Source organism: Hemibagrus wyckioides, linkage group LG19 (genome assembly GCF_019097595.1).
Source record: "Hemibagrus wyckioides isolate EC202008001 linkage group LG19, SWU_Hwy_1.0, whole genome shotgun sequence".
NCBI lineage: Eukaryota > Metazoa > Chordata > Actinopteri > Siluriformes > Bagridae > Hemibagrus > Hemibagrus wyckioides.
The window spans coordinates 10524690-10543259 of record NC_080728.1 but is presented as its reverse complement, the minus strand read 5'-3'; positions in this window follow the sequence as shown (position 1 = coordinate 10543259).

The following is an 18570-nucleotide window of genomic DNA, read 5'->3' as shown; positions in this document are numbered from 1 at the left end:
TTCAATACTCTCATCTAACACCTAATTAATACATGCAATTCAATACATAACAGTGAGAACTTCTTTGTTTACTTGTCACAGTAAACAGCACATTCTCACTCGCCTACCTGTCATTCACACTAAATCTGATGTGACTTAATTCGAACAGTTAATAATTCCAGACAGAAAATATGTACAGTTTAAGAGTCTTATAATAGCACCCAAATCAGATGGCTGTTTCTGTTGCTTGGTAACTCCAAAGTGATGATGACAGCCTAATTACCACCCTGTGTTAATCTAGCTGAAATTTTTTATTCCTTTAGCAACAATGAGAGTTTGGATATTATGTTGAATGAATAGTAAAATTCATAAATTGTAGTATATGGAAATCTTCACATTTGGATCAGTAATATTTCAGCGGACCACAGATCAACTTGAAAAAAAGTTATTGCCCTGAAAATCATTACAGGTACAGAGATTGCATCTGCAGAAAAAATAATGAGAAATCTATCTTAATTTTAACTTAATATTGTAGTAGTAAAGAACTAATATTATTCAATATTGACTGCATATTTGCAGCTCGAATGCCTTAATTGCATTTGAAGATCTCAACAGAAATATATTTATTTTAGTATTGTTGTGCGCTCACAAATTCTCATCCCAGTCAGAAGGACATTTAGTTCCGACACACTCAGCATAATCACATTACATCTTACAGTATGACAAACGGCAGGTTATGCGGGTGATTCTCACTCTTCCTGACAGTTAGAGACAGTGAAATAGAACACTAACTATTTATTTAGCGCTTGCTACATTGTGTAACTGTGCTTCCATGAACACTGTATAACTCTTTTGTGTGAATGCAGACACATCCTGAGAACTTTCTGACCATATGGCGTAGTTTTTTAAAATAGATATAAGTTCATCTGTATAGAAATCACTTCTCCCCCACATCTTCTCATGTGATCATTAGCAAAAAGGAAGTTTATAGTCATTTTCAGTTTACTGTGGCACTTGATGCTGACCTGCTCCTCTGAGCTATAGTTTGCAATAAAGTTATAAGGCCACAGTGAGATGCTATTTGTGGATCTGTGGTGTGATGTAATGGCTGCCACATACACCTTTACTTCAGATGAAGACTTGCTCACCCAGTAGGTGCGAGAAAGTGCATCTTGTCCTGCCCCAGGCTGCCGGGCTGTACTCCAACATAGTCAGCATAAAGTTGATTTGGCTTTGGCTATGGGATCCACTTGTGTTTTGTGAAGCTTTAACCAGATATGGGACACCACTCTCTTGGGTATATGCGTTGCAAACTGTCTCTTTCGCTCTCTCTCTCTCTCTTTATATATATATATATATTGAATCATTGAATATACACTATATTGCCAAAAGTATTCGCTCACCCATCCAAATAATCAGAATCAGGTGTTCCAATCACTTCCATGGCCACAGGTGTATAAAATCAAGCACCTAGGCATGCAGACTGTTTTTACAAACATTTGTGAAAGAATGGGTCGCTCTCAGGAGCTCAGTGAATTCCAGCGTGGAACTGTGATAGGATGCCACCTGTGCAACAAATCCAGTCGTGAAATTTCCTCGCTCCTAAATATTCCACAGTCAACTGTCAGCTGTATTATAAGAACGTGGAAGTGTTTGGGAACGACAGCAACTCAGCCACGAAGTGGTAGGCCACGTAAACTGACGGAGCGGGGGTCAGCGGATGCTGAGGCGCATAGTGCGAAGAGGTCGCCAACTTTCTGCAGAGTCAATCGCTACAGACCTCCAAACTTCATGTGGCCTTCAGATTAGCTCAAGAACAGTGCGCAGAGAGCTTCATGGAATGGGTTTCCATGGCCGAGCAGCTGCATCCAAGCCATACATCACCAAGTGCAATGCAAAGCGTCGGATGCAGTGGTGTAAAGCACGCCGCCACTGGACTCTAGAGCAGTGGAGACGCGTTCTCTGGAGTGACGAATCACGCTTCTCCATCTGGCAATCTGATGGACGAGTCTGGGTTTGGCGGTTGCCAGGAGAACGGTACTTGTCTGACTGCATTGTGCCAAGTGTAAAGTTTGGTGGAGGGGGGATTATGGTGTGGGGTTGTTTTTCAGGAGCTGGGCTTGGCCCCTTAGTTCCAGTGAAAGGAACTCTGAATGCTTCAGCATACCAAGACATTTTGGACAATTCCATGCTCCCAACTTTGTGGGAACAGTTTGGAGCTGGCCCCTTCCTCTTCCAACATGACTGTGCACCAGTGCACAAAGCAAGGTCCATAAAGACATGGATGACAGAGTCTGGTGTGGATGAACTTGACTGGCCTGGACAGAGTCCTGACCTCAACCCGATAGAACACCTTTGGGATGAATTAGAGCGGAGACTGAGAGCCAGGCCTTCTCGTCCAACATCAGTGTGTGACCTCACAAATGCGCTTCTGGAAGAATGGTCAAAAATTCCCATAAACACACTCCTAAACCTTGTGGATAGCCTTCCCAGAAGAGTTGAAGCTGTTATAGCTGCAAAGGGTGGACCGACGTCATATTGAACCCTATGGATTAGGAATGGGATGTCACTTAAGTTCATATGCGAGTCAAGGCAGGTGAGCGAATACTTTTGGCAATATAGTGTATATATATATATATATATATATATATATATATATATATATATATACATATATATATATATATATATATATATATATGGAGAGAGAGAGAGATAGATAGATAGATAGATAGATAGATAGATAGATAGATAGATAGATAGATAGATAGATAGATAGATAGATAGATAGATAGATAGATAGATAGATCATCTGGAATTGATCAGTTGTTTCAAGAATCAGCTTATTCACCTGCATCACTGAATCTGATCACTTTCATTACAATAATATTTCATTTATTAAAAGTTTCTAAAGAAGTGTGCTCTACAATAGAGAAAACTTGCACTGCTAAGCTTGATTTGGAGACTTAACTTCACTACTTAAGACTCTGTTTCAAGAATGATTCATAGCCTCTATGTTTATGGCACAAGGGTATTTTATTATGATCCCTTTCATGTACCCTGAGACAGCTGAGATTTTGCTGTAGTAAATCCATATTTTAAAGGGGCCAAGGCCTCTCTCTCTCTATTACCACTGATGCTCTTGGAACACAAGCTGTCCTAATGTCCAGAGTAATAAATCATACTATTCCATATATCCTATTCCTAACAGCTTTCTCTGACTTATGACCATGTGATATGGGGCCTCTGGCAGCCAGTGCATTGCTCTGTTCTTAGATGAGCTGTAGGGTGGCACACAGTCCCAGTATACAATAGACTGACTTGCTCTTTCGTCTGTATTAAATCTTCATGTCATGTGTCATCTTGTGTGACTACAAAAATAACCCAATAAAACTATACAAATAAAATGGAATTGAATATTCAAAATGTCGCAGGGTATATATGAATTTAGCAGCTTTCTTGAGCAGGTGGAAGAGATGTGTCTCAAATGTCAGAAATCATTTATTATTTCAAAACCCCCAGGGACGTCAGTGAACCTGCAGTGCATGGTTTTGAAACCATTCTTGCAACTCGGCAGTCATAGAAGGATTCTGCACTGAATTTCTTTTTTTTTCTACATTCAACACTTGTTTTCAGACAGCCCTAAGCAATGCTAAACTTCAATTGGATCATTTATGTCCAACCATGGTTTTGACTGGTTCACTATATTTTTGGTCAACGATTCAAAGATTCAGTTACAGTCTCTGTGGAATTTCTCATGTGGGTTTTTTTTTCTTCCAGATATTTCTGTGTGTTCTATGTCCCAAAAACAGGCCTGGCATGCACATACACACTTGTATATAGTAAACTTGGTTGAAATACAAAAATCCTGTAACTAATTTAGCAAAAGTATTCAAATTAAATGTATGTCTATTACAATAGTGCAGTGTTTAGAACAACACCAATTAATCTGTAGTAAAATGGTTTACTACAGTGTGTGCTAATAGTGCTAATAATGCCATTCCAGTGGTCAGGTTAAAAATTTCCTTTTGAATAAACTGGTCTATAAATCACAGAAATGCTGATTTGCATATTTGATCTATTTTCTGCATGGCAGGCTGAGTAATTAAATAAAAGTTGCTTTTTAATCTACTTATCTTAATACCATGTGCAGGATGCCACAGTCAACTAAGAGGTGTATGGTGACAGCAGGGCAGCAGGGTGACCTTGCAGATCAGCAGGACTATCTAAGTCCTGCCATGATCCTGATAACCAGCATCTTGTTGATTAATGGCAGGGATAGACAAGAGACTTAAACACAGATAACCTTGCGCTTTTCCATGCAATTCCCATTGGCTGTGTTTTCCTTTTGCAATTCCTTTCTGACCAAACCCTCTTCACAGGACACATAAATGCACTTAAGGGGTGCAACCAACACAGATGGCTTCCCAAAGCATTTGCCAACCTGCAAATTTCTTCCTAGTTCAGTCTCACCCAGTAATACCTGTAATAATTTGAAGCCCTAATTTGGTGCTGATAATTTATGAATCTCGGAAATATTACAGTTAAAATAACATCTTTTCTGACATTGCTTCACTTCTTTGGTAGACACAACAGATGGGGAATATTTGGGTGTGAAATACTGGCTGCTTTTTCCAAGATAAATTGCCATAAATGGACATGTTTTCTCACCAGAGGCCTCTTACAGGAGACAATATTCAAATGAGCTTACTAGATTAGGCTTCGGAGTCATACTAAAGCAAATGCAGGGCAGGTGTCAACACACCAGAGAAGTAAAGGGAGAAACAGATGAAAGGAAGGAACAGATTTTTATGCCATAACTTATCAACTTCCCAGGCCACCCACTCACATGCTTCGAAAATTTGCCTGAGCTCTGTGGGCACGCTGCTTATCTTTTCTCACTGAGCTCCCTTTAGCTTGGCTGACATTGACGCTTTTTCTGTAATGTTTTTGGGTTAACATAAAAGCTATATGCCAGGTTATGAGTACAAGTTATTGATGTTAATGATATGTTTCTCATGTTTTACCATTCCAAAGAATTTATCATTCAAAGAACCCAATGAAAACAAACATTAAATAATTTTTTTGTATATGTGTTCATTCATTCATTCATTCATTCATTCATTCATTTATTCATTCAGCCAGTCAGTTAGGTAGACATTCAGTCAGTCAGTCATTCATTCATTCATTTATTCATTCATTCTTTATCTTGTTCAGGTTACAGTAGATCTGAAGACTAGTCCACAAACACTACCTGAGGGCATGTCTGTTGATGAGATAGGAGTCCATTGCATGGCACCATGTACACAAATTCACACATTCATTTACAACTAAAGGCAATTTAGAGTAGACAATCCAAACTTGCTTGGACACACAGAACAGGCACAGAAACTTTACAGATGGCAACCTGATCTAATCATAAGGATGGGCATCTCATGTTATACTCATGAATAAAACAGCCTCTTACAGATACATCTGCTTACTTGAATATGTTTATAGGCAGCTGGAATTGCACCAGAGAGGGCACCCATGAGCAATAAAACACTACCCTAGCAATCTTAATGAACTTAACCCACTTGGCTATATTTCAGCAGCAGAGTTGCAACAAGTGAGTCAGTGGTACATTCAAGGTGTTCAGGGTTGCACTTAAGGCACATATGTTGTCCTGCAAGAGCCACTCAGGGGCCATATAAAATGCAATTATTGCATGTTTATTGGATACTTGTAAAATCATGTCAGAAAGCTCTAGGTAGAAAAGGTCCATCTGTGCAGAAGCGTGCAAACACTGTCATCAGTACTCTTGTTAGAAAAAGTTTGGTCTGACCAACTACCAGCAGCCAAAACTCTGGGTGATGGTCAAATTAAGCCCCAGCACCACCAAGTTGCCACTGTTGGGCCCTTGAGCAAGGCCCTTAACCCTCTCTGCTCCAGGGGCACTGTATCATAGCTGACCCTGCGCTCTGACCCCAACCTCCAAGGATGGGATATGCAAAGAAAAGAATTTCACTGTGCTGTAATGCATATGTGACAAATAAAGGCTAATTATTATTATTATTATTATTATTATTATTATTATTATTATTATTATTATTAAAATTAATAGGCCATCTTTGCCAGCTGATAGAAAGGAAAATAACACAGTTATTTGATCACAATCAACAATACTCTAGACATCTAGGTAAATATTTAACTGCAATGTTTATGTCTGGTGATCACAATGCAATGGTGTTGGTTACAGTGTTTATGACAAAGCGATAAAAAAACAGACAGGGAATCTGAGGAAGAAATGTGTGCTGATGCTATATAGATTTTTGACAACAGTCAAATTTTAATTCCATTGCACAACCAACCCAGTCAGAGTCAATTATTTTTCAGCCTCAGTTCCTTACTGAAATTACAGAGATGTCTTTGCAAAACATCAAGAGTGGAACTGAGACAGGAATTTAATGAAAATGACTGACGTGCCTCTTAATATTTAGCTCTGAAAGATAGCATGTAAAATGTTCAGAGAATGTCATCCATTTGTACCTAACTAAAACGATGTGCAATAACTCAGCTATTTACACTGCATCCTGAAAAAAGACTCAGCTGCTGCAAAATCTTGTGAAATAACACTTGACAGCATTATTTCATATGTTTTATTCTATATCCTGCATCATGGGACAACCCACTTTCTTAATAAGATCTTATCAGTGTAGGATAGTTTTAAAGATGTGATAAGTAATTAAAGAAATACCGATTAAAAACAATGTGGTGATTGGGCATGGGGTGAGAAGGGAGTGAATTTCTGTTATGACCATAGCGTTTAATATTCTCTTATAATTCCTGAAGTGTGCTCCATATAGGGGAGCCTAAGGGCCAATAAAGACTAGGATTCATTTATTTGATGCTTAATTAATATGTTGTCTCATCCAAAACACACATTCCATGAATTTTACAGGAAAAGACAATTAACTGTGGACAGAATCATGCATATCTAAGGCACACCTCTGTTTTAGGCAAACTCCACCCTGCCACATAACTGTCTCAGTAGCACTTACGTCTGTAGACATGTCATATGTCAGAATACAAGTGCACACAATTCTATTATTAATCCCACGTGTACACATAACGCAACTCTAAATAAGGCCCTTTGTGCTTTTATCAGTGGAAATGAATGCTGACTGTTAAATATAATGTCTTTCATGTTTGTTTTTTAACAAATCACCGTGTGTCATGGGAAAATGAAAGGTCCAAGCTTCAGAGCTTTATTCATATTTATTGCATTAGTTATAATACTATAAAACAACAAACAATAAAATGAAAGGTACTGAGATAAAAAAAAAAGTGAAAGAACCGTAAAACTCAGCCTTTTACAGTCATTTCCTTCCTTCCTTCCTTCCTTCCTTCCCATAATTTAGTCAAGGTCAATTCCCAAACTCCACATAGGGCTCCCCATCACGTGACTGCCAACAAGGAGGATGAAGGCTATCGTGTGCTTCTTCCGAGACACATTAAGCCAGCAGACCGTATCTTTTCAAACTGCTGCTCGTGCAATGTCAGGGGGCGTCCTAACACACTCATAGGAAAGTCCTTATCTTCCCACTTCCTTATGCATGAACTCACAGATGCCCATGATTTGCCAGAGTCACTGTGATAGATGGGAAGACAGTAAATTTATTCCTTAATGGATCTTTCACATTCATATAACAAAATGCACACCCATTTGCCCTTTATGCATGATAACTTAAAGCTGTACACACCCAATCAGATATTAATAAGTTGTGAGTATAAGTTTAATCTTGCTTGTCAATCCTACTAAGACCCTGTTGTGTTAAGAAAGTACTCAATACAACAAAATAACACATTTTAGAAATAAGAGACACATGTATATTGATATGTTGATGTGTTTATTAATAATAATGATAATTATTTTTTTCTTTACCAATTAGAGCCTAATTTAACACTTAAAATACAGTAAGCGCATCAAGATAAGATAAAGACTTTCTCTAGATTCATGACTACATTACATTCTACAACATTTCTATATGTCTGAACTGATACATCAAAGTATGCACAGCCACAATCCATTCTCATTTATAATGCATTAAACTCATACCTACATTCATGTCTAGGGTTCGTTGCTTGTGTTGTCTCAAGAAGAATAATCATTCTGTGTGACATGCTGCGTGCACTGCTGTGAAACTAAGAGCTCATCAGGGTAGGCATCCTACAGTATCCTGTACTCTGAATGTCCGTGTTTTCTTTATTGACTTGCTATTTACTCTGTGTTCCAAGTAGTGATATATAGATCCCGTATTACACTACATCAAATTCAGATAAGGACATAAAGTTTTTTAATTAGAACTGGAACCAAACTTTAGATGAGTCCATAGTTCTCTCCAGTGATATGGTTGGGCATAACGTCTTTACACTATATGAAGGATTTTAAAAGCAGTCCCTTTGGCATTCCCAGATCTAGATCAATTAAAGGAAAGGATGGTTTTGCAAGACAGAGAATGTATACTTTTTAAACGGCATATTGATTAATGGTGTCTGATAAACTATCAAAAGTTCTTGTTATACAGTATATCAATATTGAATTTACATAAAAAAGAACAAATAGATAAAAAAACAAAAAACCCAGATAAATCCACACTGGCAGAATCCCAGTGAGTCATTAATCATAGGTGATGTGAGTAGTGGAATCACTTTCAGCATCAAAGGTAGAGGTACAAGACAATCTGGAAAGTAACTGCCACGAGCTCCTATGTCAACAGCAAGAAGATAAACAGATCACAGTGATGGATGAGAGAGAATAGGAGAGAAATAAGTATAAAGTGAGATGTGTGGAGGACACAGAAATGCTGAAACTTAAGTTTTAGTTATTGATGGAAAACTCCTAATCTCCACTTTATAGATGAGTGAATAGTATCCACTTCCCAGTTTTATTAAAACTACTTTGTTTTATGAGAAATCTGTGCCTAGTTAAATATAGTTGAATTATGATTTTATACAAATAATATATAAAAAGGTATTTTAACCCATCCAAAACTTTAATATTACCTCTGGTATCTTTTAATGCCAGGTCAGTTTATAGGGCAGTGAGTAGCTCAAGTGGTTAAGGCTCTAGACCGTTGACTGGAAGATTGGAGTTCAAGCCCCAGTACTGCCAAGCTGCCACCATTGGGCCCTTGAGCACCCTGCTTCAGGGGTGCTGCATCATGGCTGACCCTGCGCTCTGAACCCAACCCCCAAGGATGGGACATGTGAAAAAAAATAACTTCACTGTGCAGTAATGTATATGTGACAAATAAAGACAATTTAACTTAGTATGATCTTCTAACACAGGTCGAGTCATATCTGTGTAAGACAATGTTGTATGAGAAGCATGGTGAAATATTTAGTTTTTAATTTTTTTGGTTTATTAGAAAAACACACATATACTGCTAGGAAAGAAATCAAGGAAATACACTATTTTGAGAAATCTGCTGTCATCTGATACTTCAAAAATAATTGTAGAGTTTGGAAAAAAAAAACAGCACAGCACTTGAGGATGCAAAGTGTTTATAAAGCAAATTCATCAACTACAGATCTGTAAGCACTTTTCCTTCACAGGTACACAATATGAAATATGCACAGAAGTGTCCAAAATTCTGGATAAAAATTGATGCTGAAAATTGTTAACTTAAAAAAGCTACACATGTTTCTGGTGTTTGAGGTGAGTTCTATGAAACTCTGAATCTGGTTCAAGACGTTCACTGCTTCTTTTATTAGTCTTAGTGTGTCACGCATTATTCAGCCATTGCTTTTGTGTGTGTATGTTGTAAGGATTGGGAGTTTATGAAGCTCAGAAATGTTTTTGGTGAAAAAAAAGACATGCCATGTCCCTGTGAGAGTTGTAAGAGTTTAGGAGTTTATTCAGTAAGAGCCTATTCTCCTCTCTCAAGGGTTTTCTCATGGTTTCAGACATTTGTAGAGCTCAGGACAAACCGCCTTTCCTTCAGATTAGTGCCTCGGTTGGGATAACCAGTCTGAGCCTTTCAGGGCTCAGGAAATTGATTGAATAACATTTGTGTTCTTCAAGGCATGCAGTGCACTACCACGCTGTACTGACTGCTAATTGGAAATCACTCGCCAGCCACATTGGCCTTGACAACTCACCACAATGATGTTGAAGAGCCTTTCAGAGTGGGAAATATCCTGTAATGTGCTGGCTATTAATCTGCTTATTTTTGTATATATTATGCATCAAAAATACAGAGTGGAATAAGATGATAATTTTGTTATTCAGACCACAAGCATTTCCAACAAAGCAAAGACAGACCAAAAACATTAGAGGAATGAGCAAATATTGAGAAAGTATGACAAGTATCCTCCCAACAATTTGATGCCACCACCATTCTTGAATGACGGCAAAGGTCAATACAAACTATACAGCAGACTGCAAGCATGTTTGTGCAAACTGGAGGCCAACAGGGGAGAATCATTTTTCTGACCTATGGTCTTTGGGGACTACCAGCTACTTAAGGCAAATAACATAGCTGAGCCTTCAGCAGTCCAAGCTGTAGAGTGAACTAGGGGACTGTTAATCAGTGACTTTGCTGGGAATGTCTGTCAGGAAGGAATGCTGTTTCTCCTACAAGTATTTCCCAAGAATTTAAAGGTAGATGCCTTGCAATGGAGCATTTTATATTGCTGAGTCTTCCATAGGCTTGGGTGTAGTTTTGTGGTCATTACTCTTTACTGACTACTCAGTAAAGCAGGAGAGCAACCATCCATATACAGTGGAACCTCAGCCTACGATTGCCCTCCCTTATGAATTTGTGAACTGAACCGAATGCTGGCTAAGTTGTGCGTACATTGTTTGCGTCAATGGAAAGCCAAGCAAAGCTGACTGAGGCAAGTTTACAATTTTTACTATTTTTTTTCAGTCAGCGAAAGCTGTTTCAAAAGAGTCAACCCACGATACCAACGTTGCCTTCAGCATGCATTCAAAAGCTACTTGATTTTTTTGTGTTTTTTTGTTGACAGATTGGTGAAGTGGGTAGATTTGTTCTATTTTTAGCCCAAGCTTGGTGGCACGACTTCCTGTGAGGACCCTTGACATTACTGCTTGGCTTGGGTCAGTTCTTTGTAAGCAGTCATGCAGTTTACATACACTTTGTATTGGTAATATTGGTAATATTTTTGAACAGATTATCTACATTTACATTATATCTTAAAAATTTGTTTCGCAATACAAATTTTTGCTTTAAGAACTCGCCCCCAGAACGAATTAAATTTGTCTGTCACTGTAGTGGTTGAAAGCCTAATCTTATATTTAAATGAAATTACATTGGGTGTTTATACACAGAGCAGAGCAGGGTGACTTATGAAAGGTCAAAACTTGTAATGGGCTCGTAGAGGTTTTTTTTATATGGTATTCAAGAAGAGAGAAGAATACATAATTATCAAAATGGGTAAATTGTTCAAGATTTTGTACGGTAAATATTTAATTGCTATCATGCAAGAGCACAGCCTTGAAGCCTCCTTCATTCTATTTATATTCATTTATATAAATGGGCTACTAATACAGTTTATATGAGCACATAAGTACTACATAACAATTATGAATGCACAATAAATGTAGTAGGGATTTGGGGAGCTTTAATGTCATTCCTTTCATCTGCCATGTTGGATGGCAATGAATGGGGAAATATTTTTTAAATAAAAATCCTTCTAATTGAAAGCAACCTTGCCATTTCATTAAAGAGTCGTTCAATTCAGGGTGATTTATTAAATATATGTTAAGTTATTACACTACAAAAAATGTAAGATGATAGGTGTGTATCTCATCCACACCAGACAGCCCCTCCAGAGGGAAACTTCACCTGAGTTTTTAAAATCTCCTTTGGCTGTGATTTTCACTCCCTGTCAAAGCACTATAAAAAGCATATGGACTTTTTATAGATATGAAGCCAAACATTCTTGTAAGTTCTGACTTGTGCTTTCTAGCCTTTTGTGATTTTTTTTTTGCCTTTGTTGCCTAGCCCTTGCCTGATTTTGATGCTCTGCTCTGCCCCTGTGTGCATTGTGATTTGGGATATGTCTGCAGTCTTGATGTTTTGTTAGCAGTTCTGGACAGTTTTGACTGAGATTCTGTTCAAGAAACATTGCCCATGGATCCTTATACTGCGCCTGAGCATTTCATAGAAGATATGAAAATATGATTTAAACTAATAATTAATAAAATGATCAATATAACACATTTTTAAAAAAAGTGTATCTCTTTTGGCATATTTTGACATAAAACTTAAAAATAATAATGTACTATAAATAATCTAGCATTACCAGCACATGTACTGCGTTATAAATCTGTTAAGAAAGGCCCAGTATACGTATTATTATAGGTAATGGTGGTGGTGGGGTAAGAGTTATCATAGTCCCATCCATAGTTACTGTCTTAAATCAAGAAAAAGAACACAGAATATACTGGAAGAGGACAATGTTGAGAACAACTAGTGAATCAATATTACGACTTCACAGAGCTCAGAGGCCAAACTGTACTGTAGACTTTACTGTATGTAGCTGTGACATAACATGTAACCAGCGATTAGTTTGAAGGAAACACCAAGTAGATTTGGCGCAGAGGTGCTGACAAAAGAGAACAATGGCTCAGATCAAGTTCAGGGAAAGGAAACAGAGATTTCTCTTCAGTCCTGTGGAAGTGGATCAATCTTAATTAAGGGATCAATTCCCTTTAACCCTGCATCTCAGGTGTGCTTTATCAAATTCCCAGTCAGGATTAGGAATCCCTCTACATGCTTCTGTATTGCTGGGGATCATAGATAATTGTCGTAAAGCAATTTTTAAATTATTTACAATTATTTTACACAATCTTGCGCATATTTTTACAATATCTGGCAAACAGCAATGTATTGTTACTTTCATATGAACCAAACAGAAGCTTTAAAATCATGTCTCTGTATGACTAATTAAAGGGTAAAAGAAAGGGGCACTGGTAATCATTACACATTTTAGGATGGGTAAAGTAAAGGATACACACCTTCCACAGATTTTGAGTATCACTATTTCCTCGTTCAACTGATGTTGCATTGCTGTGCATCCTGAGGTATGTCAAAATCCACTTGCAGAGCTGCTCCTTCATTTTGACTGAAAGCAGACATGGCTTTGATATAAGCTTTAAAAACCAAAGCTGATGTGCACTGTAGTAAAGTGTGAATAAGAATGAAACTGCTATAGGCATAATCAATCATGTGAATAGTGAATGTGTGAAAGGAGGGAGGGGTCAGTTTAATGCATTACCGTGAGTGACTTATAGTAAGAAGACTTGCATAAAATAAGCTTTATATTTTCATGATTTATATCTATGTATATGCCTAGAGCAGTGATTTACAGTAGCAAGTAGAAACGCTTTACAGTACTCAAGTATGTGTTGTTCAACTTGTATTTCACCCGACAACTTCTATATATCTAACCAAATGTTTATAACTTGCTTTTTACTATTAATTTTTTAGTCTTTCCTTTGCTAAAATAAACTAAACCTAAAAACTAAATATTTTTAACCAGAAGAGGAAATTAATAAGGTACATTTTGATGGTTCTGATGTCTTAATGATGCCATGATTTACTCCCAGTCTAATGTTATAAAAGGTACAATATTGTGCTAGTAGCAGAATTTGTCATTTAAAAAGCCAGCCCTCAAATTATGTATATAATTGATGATAGTAATGACTTGTGGTGTAACACAAGGCTCAGTGTGTAACAGACATGCCGGCCCCAGTTTTGCCTACCTGATATTAATGCCAGTTTTCTGATTTACGTTCTGCCTTTTTGTCTGCCTGAGTTAATTAAAGTGGCATTCCACTTTCTCTCTGCCTCTGGGGTCTTCTTGTTACACAGTGCTTGGTCCTATTCTATTTTTCCTCTGTGCTTGCTTTCTTATAGTAATAAATATAATTTTACATTGACAATTCATAGCTTTAAATGCACCTAGAGTGGTAATAAAAGACATGGCTATTAGTTTGCAAGATTTTATGCAATGAGTAACTTCTCAGACACAATAATGTTCAACAACACTTAAATGGAAATGGTTATATATATGTTAAACATCCCCGTCAGTGCAAATGACTTAATTATATGAAACACAGCTAATTGTCAGTTAAGGACAACTAAAGTACAGAGAATAATAAATATAGCAAAATTGTTCAAATATCTACAATCTCTATTCCTCCATGCAAAACATCTACTAAGTAGGGATATACAGATCCATGTACTTAGAGATGCAAGTTTACATTCTGTACACTAACAAAACTTAACAAAAGACAAAACAAAAATTTCTATGGCTTAGTCTTACACGGCCATGCCAATGTCTTGACTTTATTTATGGAGGATTTTGCAAGTCCAGCAATCAGAGTGACTCTTGTAACCTTGAGGGAATTGAAGACAATTTGCCAAGAAGAATGAGCAACAATTGAACCATAATGCTGCAAAACCTAATTACTTCTTACAATAGACATCTCAAAGCCATAATTGGCAACACTGGCATGTTGTTACTTTTGTTGTGTGAATAATTTCCCCTACCAGGTCTTTTTTTTTTTTAAATTATATCTTTGTTTATGCATATGAATGCATATTTCTTATATGTATAAGTCAAAAGACATTTTGTATATTTTAAGGGAATATATTTAGTAGAAGTATATCAAATATCTAAAAACAAGTGTCTAAATAATGATTTCTTCTCACCGTTAATGCTGTTTGCAAATAGGTCTGTCACAGAGCGATATTTGTAACTGAACCAAGAAATCTGTGGAGAAAAACTAGACCTTGGCTTATCACAGCCCACACATGACCATGGAAAAGAGGTGCTTTATAAATGTATAAAGTTTGTTTATCACAGAATCTGTAGGAGGATGGATTTTGGATTTTGGAGGTTCAGGTATTATTTGTGTCACTACCACCACAGAAAACCATTAAACAGGAGTGAAAATATACCTAAGAAAGTAGAAATGCTTTATGTTATATGCCAGTTGTGGTGACTAACTTGGAGAAGGCACTGAAGCAAGAAGGCACTGAAATATTCATTTAAAAATCTGTGTGATGAAACAGTTTTTGATGCTTTTAGCTTGAAAGCCAAAAGGGGATTCATTTTTGCTAAGTTTAGTTTCGGGATTAAAATGTAGAAGAAAATCCACACAGAATATAAACATCTATATAGGGAAAACAAAATGAAGTGAGGATTGTAGAAACTCTGACAAAAGAAAATATATACTTTTTTCAGGCATGCAAGTAAACATAGGAACTCTTGCCTCTATTGTACTCTTTTGACTTGACCGTTTACAAATGGACCCAACACACATGAAACAAAACACTCTGGGCCTCACCTTCAACTGACCTTCCTCAGATTTAGACATTAATGTAACCCTGCCCCACCTACCTATCAGATGTGCTACAGATCAATCAGACAAAAGTAAAGGCTGCTGAAAGAAAAGATATAAAATTAAATTTTGATCTTTCATATCACTCCTTATAAAAAAATCCTCCCGTGACACCTGCTGAAACATCCTTCTGAAAGCAAATAACATCTGTATCTGATGCAAGCTCCATAATATTATTTCTACACCTGATGACTTTCTTTGAAGAGAGAATTAATTAGATTAATGATGGTGGTTTGCTTTAGACTTGGAATGATGGTCCTGTCAGGTGACATCTACATCTGCTCCATGCAGAGTATCCACAAGCTCAGTGCTTTAGTCCTCTGGTATTTACCTGTATACTTAGACTCTCAGTGAGAGTTCATACCCTCACATTGTTTTCAGTAACACTGCTACAGTGTACTGATGACGCACTACTCAGTTTCACCTTTCCTCTCTTACTTGCTCATGTTTCTGCACAGATTTCACCATGTCTGGTGGGCTTCTTGCCATGTATAGCAGCTCATCACTTGATACTATTTCCTGTATATCCCTGGAGAAGCAAGCCTCCCCACCAAGACAGCATGGTCAGGTATGTTCTGTTAAAATCTGAGCAGGTGTATATTTCATGTATTATTTACATGACCTAATATTAAATGCATTTTGTGTAGGGCTACATATAAGCTTTTTAGCCGTTATCTTAATCGGCTATCTTTATTTAATATTAAATAAAAGGCATTTTTACAAGGTAACAATAATAATAACAAAGACTCGCAAAGAAGGTGAAAATAAATCCAGCATTCAAGCTCTGGATTAAATGGTTAACTCAACATAATGGGTTAAATGAACAGCATTCGGTTTGGTTTGATCAGAGGTCTTCAGTCTAATCTGAAAAGGCCCAGTGTGGCTTCAGGATTTCATTCCACCCAATTAAGAGTCAAACTTGATAGAGAACCAGATGAACTGATTAAACAAGTGGAATCATGTGTGTGAATCAGGCTCCTGTTTGGTTGGAAGCAAAACCTGTAGCTACACCAGCACTTTGAGGATAAGATTAAAGACCCCTAGCTTAGATTAATTCATCATGTGTTCTCTACAGTAGTTACCCAGCTGTGTGGAAACACAATCATTTTTTGAGCTCAGCTTTCTCCTCTTTTTTGATATCAACAGGACCCATTTCTCTCCTTTTCAGAGTCCATTCAGGCTTGTTCATTTTCGTGTCATCTCAAGACTGTACCACTGAAAACTGAAAGAAAATGATTAATTGGTTCAATAAAATGACAAAAACAAATCTATGATTTTTACACAAAAAAAAAGTATTAGAATAACTTAAATGCTTTATGTTGTATTACATTATATTAATATCATTGCATCATATTAATAGCATTGGAAGTATTTCTTCATAAAAGTAGAAAAAACAGTAATGTTTGCTTGAACTGATTTCAAACTAAATGTGAACATTTTTATTAATATTTTTTGTATAATATCTTGATTTGCATATTCATATTTCTTAACAGAAGGCTGATATACATGCATTTACACATTGGAGTGCTAATTCCGGTTGGAATATTTTAAGGAGTTAGTGGTCATTAAGTATTAATTTTAACATTTAGGTGATATGTAATTTGTACTGTATTGAGATTTTTATAGTTCATTTGAACTTTCTTGCATGATTTTGAAAACACAGGAACAAAAATGGACCATTTCTACTTAACTCAAGACTCTTACCAAACCTCAGTGTGCATCAAGAACCTATCCAGCCTCATTCACCTGACACAAAGAAGACATGCATCCAGACTCCTGTCATCCGTCTCATTCCCTTGCTTTCCAAACAGTTGAGCAACTGGATATTTTCAAATGGCGGTCACACAGAGGTGCTTACACTATATGATACCTTTTCATGCTGTGCAATTCATCCATACACTTCATCATCCGATTCATATGCAATTTAGCCATGACACAAAAACTTGTCTGAAATAGCAAAATCATGTCTATATTGTGCCAGAATGCTATAGTGTAATCCTAAAGTAAATTGCCTTGGATAAAGGCACCTCCTAAACAGTGTAAATATAATTAGGTGTGTTCATAACTGGCAAAGTACCAGTTTATCCATCTGGTTTTGCACATGGATGACAAAGCTGTTTGATTTTCCAAACAAAGGAACAGCTTTACATTTAGTTACGGTCTTTGCAAGTCTGAGTTTTAACTTAGCTCTACTTGAGACAGAGGCTCGTTATAGGCAATAATCATGCAAGAATTTCCTTAAATTCATTTGAACTGCTGAAAATTATTCATTTGTTCACTTTGAATAGCCCACAGTGGTTGACTGAGTATACTTAAGGACTGTGAAAATGATTCATTTAAAACTTTATGTAACAATCTGTATCAGTGTAAATGGGGTATCTGAATGTCACTGGATGAATGGCTATATCAGTGGCAATAGCAAGGTTATTAGATTTGAAGCGATCTGCTGTTGCATTCCTGGGGGATGTGGCAGTAAACAGAGCTGGAGGTGACAGTAATATAGCATTAGATCGGTACAAATTGTGGTTATTGTGAAATGAAAGAGAAAGAGGATCAATTTTAGTCCTAATCTGCCTTAAATGTGTGCCATGAACAGCAATAGCCAGACATGTCCTATCTCCCATACACAAACCACAGTACTGAATGGAAATCGTCCTCTTCATTCTATCTGCTTAACCCTTAAATCATAGCAAACAAATGGATACCGAATTACAGAGGCATTTTAAACTGAATGTACAGTTTTTAATTTTTAACAAAGTCTTTCTTTGTAAATGACAACCCAGTATCACAATATTCATAATACAATGTTCAACAAGAAACACACACACACACACACACAGGTTTGCTTCAGTCCCGGAAATGGCACTGTACACCGTAATCACCTTAATATCTCCTTATTTGAATTACTGTTACCTCTCCATTAATCTTAATATTGCTGTTTTCTGGCCACCAGGCCCTGAAGGAAACTCCATAGAATAGACGGACATGCTCTTAATTCTTCTCCCTTCTGTCAGAACCTCACCCACTGTCTCAGCAGAAAAATGGAGAGAATTAAAAGTAGACACAGCTAGATTCTGAGCTCCTGTGATATCATGCTTGTTGTCTATGATGTGACCAATGCCTAGGCATCCTCCATAAGAGCATGTTGGAAGCATTCACACCTGATTCCACAC